Source organism: Zea mays, chromosome 1, assembly GCF_902167145.1.
Source record: "Zea mays cultivar B73 chromosome 1, Zm-B73-REFERENCE-NAM-5.0, whole genome shotgun sequence".
Taxonomy (NCBI): Eukaryota; Viridiplantae; Streptophyta; class Magnoliopsida; order Poales; family Poaceae; genus Zea; species Zea mays.
Window position 1 is genome coordinate 11,535,251 of NC_050096.1, and position 8,590 is coordinate 11,543,840.

Below are 8,590 nucleotides of genomic sequence, written 5' to 3' on the forward strand. Positions count from 1 at the left end.
ATCAGGGACCCATTGCTATCCATGGAAGTCAGGAAGCCGCAAGAAGGGCCGAAGGTAATTGGACTGACTCAAAAGCAATCCATAATATAGATGGAGCTGAAGCTTGTGAACAGTACAAATTCAGAAGGGAGAAAGCAGCTTCAGCAGATCAGCCGAAGCCTATGCTCTTATGTGAGGACATAGCAGAGCAGAAGGTGCTGCTAGGCTCTCAGTTATCCGAAGAGCAGGAGAAAACCTTGATAAGGTTTTTGTTCAATAACAAGGATGTTTTTGCATGGTCAGCCAATGATCTCTGCGGAGTTAATAGAGATGTTATCGAGCACTCACTCAATGTCGATCCATCCTTCAGACCCAGAAAGCAAAGGCTTCGGAAAATGTCAGATGATAAGGCCGAAGGTGCTCGCAACGAAGTCAAAAGACTCCTCAGTGCAGGAGTTATCAGAGAAGTGAAGTACCCAGAATGGCTGGCTAACACTGTTATGGTAAAAAAGGCCAATGGTAAGTGGCGAGTGTGCATCGATTTTACAGATCTTAACAAGGCTTGTCCGAAGGATGAATTCCCACTACCAAGGATAGACTCTTTAGTTGATGCAGCAGCTTCGTCAGAGCTCATGAGTCTGTTAGACTGCTATTCAGGCTATCACCAAATTTGGATGAAGAAGGAAGATGAGCCGAAGACTAGCTTCATTACTCCAGGTGGCACATATTGCTATCTTCGGATGCCTGAGGGGCTCAAAAACGCTGGAGGAAGTTTCAGCCGAATGACTACGAAGGTTCTTCAATCTCAAATAGGCAGAAATGTGTTAACTTATGTTGATGACATCATTGTCAAAAGCATGAAGCAGGAGAATCATATTGCTGATCTGCAGGAGACCTTCGCCAGTTTCAGGCAAGCTGGCTTGAAGTTAAATCCAGAAAAATGTGTCTTCGGAGTGAAGAAGGGGAAATTTCTTGGATGCTTGGTTTCAACAAAGGGAATTGAAGCCAATCCAAGTAAAATTGAAGCTATACTTCGGATGGAGCCACCAACTACAAAGAAGGGGGCTCAAAGATTGACAGGAAGGTTGGCATCTCTCAATAGATTCATATCCAGATCGGCAGAGAGAAATTTACCATTCTTCGAAGTGCTGAAGTCGGCCGAAGTCTTTCAATGGGGACCAATCCAGCAGAAGGCTTTCGAAGAACTGAAACAGTATTTGATAGATCTAACAACATTGACTCCACCAATGCCAGGGGCTCCTTTATTGTTATATGTGGCAGCTTCGCACTCAGCGGTAAGTGCAGCGCTTGTTCAGGAGAAGCTTGATGGTCAAGTCAAAAGGCAGGCCCCAATATATTTTGTTTCCGAGGTCCTTAGTTTATCAAAGAAAAATTATACAGAGTTGGAGAAGATACTGTATGCTGTCTTGATGGCCTCCAGGAAGCTTCGGCACTATTTCCAAGCTTACAACATAATTGTTCCTTCATCACAACCTCTGAAGGATATTATGAGGAACAGAGAAGCTACTGGAAGGATTGGAAAATGGGCTGCAGAGCTCAATGAATTTTGTATTGAATATGTTCATAGATCTTCAATTCAGTCGCAGGCACTGGCAGACTTTATTGCTGATTGGACACCAGGGGCTCAAGAGGAGGAAACAAATAAAGACAACGAAGCCTGGATAGTGTTTTGTGATGGATCTTGGGGAACCTTCGGAGCAGGAGCGGCTGCTGTGTTGGTTTCACCTTCCAAAGTCAAAACCTGTTATGCGGCAAAACTTGATTTTAATTGCACAAATAACATTGCTGAGTACGAAGCATTGATTTTAGGTCTTCGGAAATTAAAAGCAATGGGAATCAGAAGGGCCATACTTAAAACTGATTCCCAGGTCGTTTCGGGTCATATTGACAAAAGTTGTAAGGCTAAGGATCCGAAGCTTGAAAAATATCTGGATATGGTTCGAAGAGTCGAAGCTTCCTTCGAAGGGTTTTCTGTCAAGAATATCCCTCGAGGACAAAATGAGCATGCTGATCTGCTAGCTAAGTCAGCAGCACAGGGGCTGCCTTTACCTTCGGATGTATTCTTTGAAACAATAAAAGCACCTTCGGTGGAACTCCTTGAAAGAGCAGTTCTTAATATATCTCCTGTTTTTAGTGAAGATTGGAGAACTGAGATCATCTCTTACCTTCAGGGTAAATTTTTTTCAGATGACGAAGCTTATAACAAGAGAATGGAGGCAAGAGCTCGTCCATATGTCATGATAGAAGGGGAGTTGTACAAACATGGAGTTTGTGCTCCGTTACTCAAATGCTTATCCAGAACCGAAGGTATAGAGTTAATGAAAGAAATACATGCAGGCCTGTGTGGATCTCACATCGGATCCAGGCCGTTACTTGGAAAAATTTTCCGTCAAGGATTTTATTGGCCGAAGGCAGCTTCGGATGCAGCAGAATTGGTTCAAAAGTGCGAAGGTTGTCAGAAATGTGCAAGAGATCAGAAACAACCTTCGTCCTTGACACAGTTCATACAGCCCACTTGGCCATTGCAAAGGTGGGGCCTTGACTTGTTAGGTCCGTTACCACCGGCCCAAGGGAACTTGAGATATGTTGTGGTAGCTGTGGAATATTTTTCTAAATGGATTGAGGCGAAGCCTTTAGCCACAATAACTTCGGCTACCGTCCAAAAGTTTTTCTGGCAGAATATTGTTTGTCGTTTCGGGGTGCCAAAGGCTATCACTGTGGACAATGGAACACAGTTTGACTCTGAAGCTTTCAGGGATTTCTGTGACCAAATTGGTACGAAGATCCATTTTGCATCAGTCAGGCACCCGGAGTCAAATGGACTCGTTGAAAGAGCCAACGGCATTATAATGACAGGAATAATGAAGCTAATCTTCAATCAGCCTAGAGGAAAATGGCCAGATCAGCTAACCAAAGTGGTGTGGAGCCACAACACGACAACATCAAGGTCCACAGGCTTCACTCCATTTAAGTTATTATTCGGTGACGAAGCAATAACTCCAGAGGAAGCTAAAGCCGGATCAATAAGGATAGTAGCTTCGGCAGAATCAGATTCCGAAGCTGCTTATTCTATAGAAAAAGATGCTTTAGAAGGGATCAGACTGCAAGCCGTGGAGAATATTAATAAATATCAAGCTGAAACAGTCAAATGGCGGGATAGAAAGGTTCGGCTAAAAAATATTGAGCCAGGGCACTTGGTACTTCGGAGGGTGGCCAACCCGGAAACAGTGGGCAAATTGCAGTTGAAATGGGACGGGCCTTTTTTAGTAGCATCTTCGTCAAGGCCCGGGTCATACAGATTGAAAGATATGGACGGCAATGACATTCCCAGGTCCTGGAATGCGGATGAGCTTCGGCGATATTATGTATAATTCGATGTAATTTTTCACATTTTTATTTTTTCTTTCATGGCACCCTTTTCCTTTCCAAAGGGGGAGAAAGGTTTTTAATGGGGCCAGCATATGTAATTTCCTTTTTTAGTCTTATAAGAGCAAAATCCCCCAAAGAATGTAAATGTAAAAGCTGAGAGCGCACCATCGAGTGCCGAAAAGTAAAAACGACGAAGCTCCAAAGACGTTCCTAAGGGAATGCAGAGCTTATACCGCCTAAGTAAAAGGCGAAGAAGCTCCAAAGACGTTCCTAAGGGAATGCAGAGCTTATACCGCCTAAGTAAAAGGCGAAGAAGCTCCAAAGTCGTTCCTAAGGGAATGCAGAGCTTACAGCGAAAAGTCAACGCTGATTCCGCCAAAAGTAAAGGCGAAGAAGCTCCAAAGTCGTTCCTAAGGGAATGCAGAGCTAAGGTGTGATTGTTTTTAAGAGAATAATTGCTATAAATATAGCTTCGGATACGTGTTTGGCCATTCATTTGCACAACACATTACATCATAGCATTTGCATTCATAAACATTCATCTAGGCATATGTAGGATAATCATCTTCATCGCATAAAATGATTGCTTCGGCAGGAAGAGAAAAAAAGAAAGGGAAAAGAGCTTCGTGCACAAAAAAGAGGGGAAACCGTTGTTTTTATGAAGGAGAGCTTCGGAAAAAAGGAAAATGTTGTTTTCTATGCTTCGTTGCGTACGAAAAGAAGGGAAGGTGTTTTTTTCGCCTTCGGCTCAAAAAAGGAAATTTCGTCCACATCAAAGCATTTCTCATAAATCAGTGAAAGGTTAAGGATATATTACAAGGTATGAACAGTATACATGGAGGTTTTGTTTACATTTACAAGAGTTATCTCAAAAGTTTTTCAAGTACTGTCTGCAGTCTACTATCTAAATCTCCAAGGAGCTTCGGCTTCGGCATTATTTTGGATCATCAGCTTCGGCTTCGTCATCCTACATGAATAAGGTCGTTGGAAGTCAGAATCAAGTTTATAGAAAAAGGTAAGCACAAGGTATGATTTCTTACTGGATCAAGGTGGCTACGAGCTTCGTCTCCAGCTTTTTCTCGACCACCTTTTGTCCATATCATTTTTACAAATCGATTCGAGATGCTTCGGGCGAGATCAGGGATGTCATCCAGGATTGATGGTGACAAAGTAAAATTTGGCCTATTGACAATTTTCCCATGATCACAGCCAGCCTTCATGAAGGCTGCAGCAGTCCCTCGAGAAGCCACCCAGGCACAAAAGTCACCATGCCCAGCTATGACTTCGTCGAGTTCGTCAATCTCCCCCTCAATGTGTTCGAAGGTTTTTGGCAGATCTTCAGCTGAGGGGGTAAATTTTCCACTACTGGCTCCAACCGAGTAAAAAATCTTTCTTAGTCGTTGAATGCACTTGTTGCTAAACTCCAGGCATTTTTCTTGAAGATTTGTCAGTAGTTTTCTCAAATCCGAATTTTGCTGAGCTTCGGCTTCAAGTTTTGCATTGAGATCTTGTTTTCCCGTTCGAACTGCTCAGACTGGCGGAGAAGCTTCGAGTTTAGTTCTGATATTTTTGCTTCAGCTTCCGCCAGTAAGCCTTCGGTTGCCTGGAGCTCAAAGTTCTTTTTCTCAAAAGCATCTGATTGCTCTTTTATTTTGTTTTCCAAATTTCCGATTATAATTTCATGCTTTTTATCTTCAAGATCTTGCTGCATTTGCAAGGCTTTGCTCAATAGCATGCTCTACATAAACACAACCTTCGTCAGACATGTTTTTATTAGAAACAATAAAAGTTAAGGGACAAGTCATTTACCTTGAAGTTGGAGTAAAACAAACTACCAACGACATGTTGTCGTCGATAGCGGCTGATATCTGCTTCTAGCTTCGGGAATCCAATACTTTTGGACAGAGTACTAATAACTTTGGCCCCTGTTTGGTCCCGAATACACTCTAATTTCTCGTCATCAACGCCTCCGAAGAGGAGTGCCCCAGGTTTATATCCACAGGATTGGGCATACTCTTTAAGCTCTTCTATTTCAGCTTTTGTTAGATGTTCTCCAACTAAGTTTTGGAATGCGAAAGCTTCGTCTTCTGAAGCTTCATCAGCAATTTCTTTTCCTTTCTTTGACGCTGCGGTCACAGTCTCTTCGGCAGCAGCGGCAGCTTCTTCTGCAGCCATGTCTAGCAGCACTTGGTCAATATGTTCAATTGTGCTCTCTAAATTCAAATCTTCAGCTGAGGTAACTTCGGCGACTGCGGCCTCCGAAGGTGCAATTTCAATATCTGCCTCCTCTGCAGCTGCTCGTGTTTTTTGGGCCGAAGCTCTTGGCGGCGTTTTGTCAATTACCTCTGTTACGGTAATGATTCTTTGTTTCTTTGCCTTGATTGTTTTCCTCAATTTCTCAGGCTCCTTGTCCTTCTGAAAAAACTTTGTCAGTTGTGGACCCAGTGGACTTAGCTTCGCAGGTAAGGATTCAGTCATTACCTTCAGAATTTCCTCAACAACAGCAGCAGAAGGTGATGCGGGAGTTTCTTCTGCTTCGGATATTTGTTGCTTCGGAGAAGAAGCCTTCTTTTTCTTTGGAATTTTCTTCTTTATTGGCTCTTTTTCGCCTTCATCTAAGGCTTCAGTCCCCCTTTTCCTTTTTTGGCCTCCGGCACCTTTGTTCAGATCTTCGTAGTCTGGGTACTCGAAACCCAAGGCGTCCAATACTCGATTTAGCCTTCGTTTCGGTCGAGTGCCGAAGGCTGCGGTCATCAATTGATCTTCTTTTTTCGAATAATTACCAAGTATCTTGTTGCACATCACTTCAATCATATCTAGCCACTCTTGGCAAGGAGCTTTAAAGTATTTCTTAAATTTGAAGCAGTAAGGCAAACGTACAAGTTCACCTTTTTTCTTTTCCCCCTCCAGTTTCGGCATTTCCCACTCTTTTACACTAGGGAAAACCTTGAAAGCCAAGAATTCCTGGACTAGGTCCCTTGTACTGATATTCTCTGCAATTATTTTGAATTCATACATTGCTTTTTGGGTCGGACCCTCTGGTAACATGTGGCACTGGGGGCGGGTTTCTCCGAAGGTCAATTCAAGTGGACTCTGTACAAACTTTTCCTTATCGTCATCAACCTTGACGTAGAACCATTCCGATTTCCATCCTGCTGCCCATTTGCTTCGGTAGCTGATCACAGGATACTTCGTAGTTTTCCGATAAGCAAAATTATAGCAACCAAAATTCTCATGTAATCCATCTTTTCTAGCCTTTGTCTGATAGTGCAATTCGTGAACCCGGCAAAAGCTGTCCGCAAACGGTTCCACCGCCTGGCTTCGAAGTGCCCAGATATAAACATTAAGCCTAACGATAGCGTTGGGGGTCAGCTGGTGAAAATAGATTCCAAAATTCTTTAATATCTCTGCAATAATCCCATGAAGGGGGAATCTTAATCCAGCCTTTAGGAAACTCTTAAAATAACAATTTCATCTTTTTCCGGCTTTGGGGTAGTCTCTTCTCCCCCGAAGCGTAATAGCTTCTTTTGATTTTCAGTAAAATAGCCTGACTTTACCATCTTGGACAAATCAGCCTTCGAAACAGTAGATTTCCCGAAGTCCAAATGACTGGGTTTGCTTGGTGTGGCAAGGTGATAATCATCTTCGGAGTCAGTTTCCTCAGCATTTTCTCCCTCTGCCTCAGCGGTTGCTTGTTCTGCATCATCAATAGGAGCCTTCTCCGAAGTCACTAGCCCGGATCGTCGCATGGCTTCGGAGATAGGGACGGTCTCCGAAGCTTCAGTCTCCTCCCCTTCGCGCTCAACCCTGGCGGTAGAGCGGACTCTGGCCATTTAACTATGAACTTGTGAAACTTTAATACTTTTTTCTCCGAAGCAGGCTTCAAGATGGAGCTTCGTTCAATTCTGACAAACAAGCTTCGGTGATGGTTAAGAATTTTGGCAGCAAAACAGTGCAAATAGCAGTAAATGCTGTGGTAACTTCACACCTACTCGTCTGTTTATATAGTGCTGCAGGTAAGAAGGCGAAGCGCCAGAAGTTTTACACCAGGCGGGCACCCGCTCGCACTCGCTGAACGGTGGACCACAGAGACCGAACAGTAACTCTGCAAGGTGGGGCCGCTACGCGCAGGGAGAGTGAATCGTTTCTCGGCAACGAGCTCAGGGAAGGTGTTTTTTGGACCTTCGGCTCCCCGAAGCTTAAGAGACTTTTTTCACGGATCAAGCTCGTTACGAAAAACGATCTAGCACCGCGAAAGGGGCTACTGTTGGGTCTATGCTTCGTCGCCGAAGGTCTTCAAGGGAGAAGCGGCTTTATAATGTGTGAGCAGGTATCTTCGGACTTGTATCAGAAAGGGAGAAGCTCAAAAGATACAAAGGTTGACACAGCGCCGAAGCTGTGAAGCAGGAAAGCTTCGGCATGTTCGCAGAAAAGGGAACCGACTTAAAGATGAAAAGGCCATTTAGACCTCGATAGAGTGCTATAGAATTATCACCAAATGTAAAGGGCATGTATGTAATTTTGTATGGGTTGTACCCCGTGCCTATAAATAGGTGAACAGTACTCCCGTACTGTTCACGCGGACTTGGCATTTTGCTTTTGCGTCATCCTTGTATTTTCATCTCCTTCCAAGCCGAAGGTACATTTATAATTTGATATTGTTCTTATTTCTCTATGATGATATAATAAAGTTAAATGAATAATGTTATATGATTGTTCATATTATCTTTTATGTTTCATATGCTTCGTCTTTCATTAATATATACTGTGATGATGAAGCTTCGTCCTTCATGACCTTCGTCCGAAGATCGTTATATCCTAAGGGAAATAATGCTTCAAAGGACAAAGGACTTTATCGTTTAACATTCTCTGTGTTGCCTTGTTCTTAACTCATAGCATTTGAGAACAAGTCCCCAACAAGGGCGAAACTGAAATTTACAAATATAAACACAACTACAAGCCGGGTTAGCGTTAGAAATATAAACGAGTCCGAGAGAGGGCGTGAAAACAAATCGCAAGCAAATAATGAAGTGAGACACGAGGATTTGTTTTACCGAGGTTCGGTTCTCTCAAACCTACTCCCCGTTGAGGAGGCCACAAAGGCCGGGTCTTTTTCAACCCTTTCCCTCTCTCAAACGGTCCCTCCGACCGAGTGAGCTTTCTCTTCTCAAATCAACCGGGAGCAAAACCTCCCCGCAAGGACCACCACACAATTGGTGTC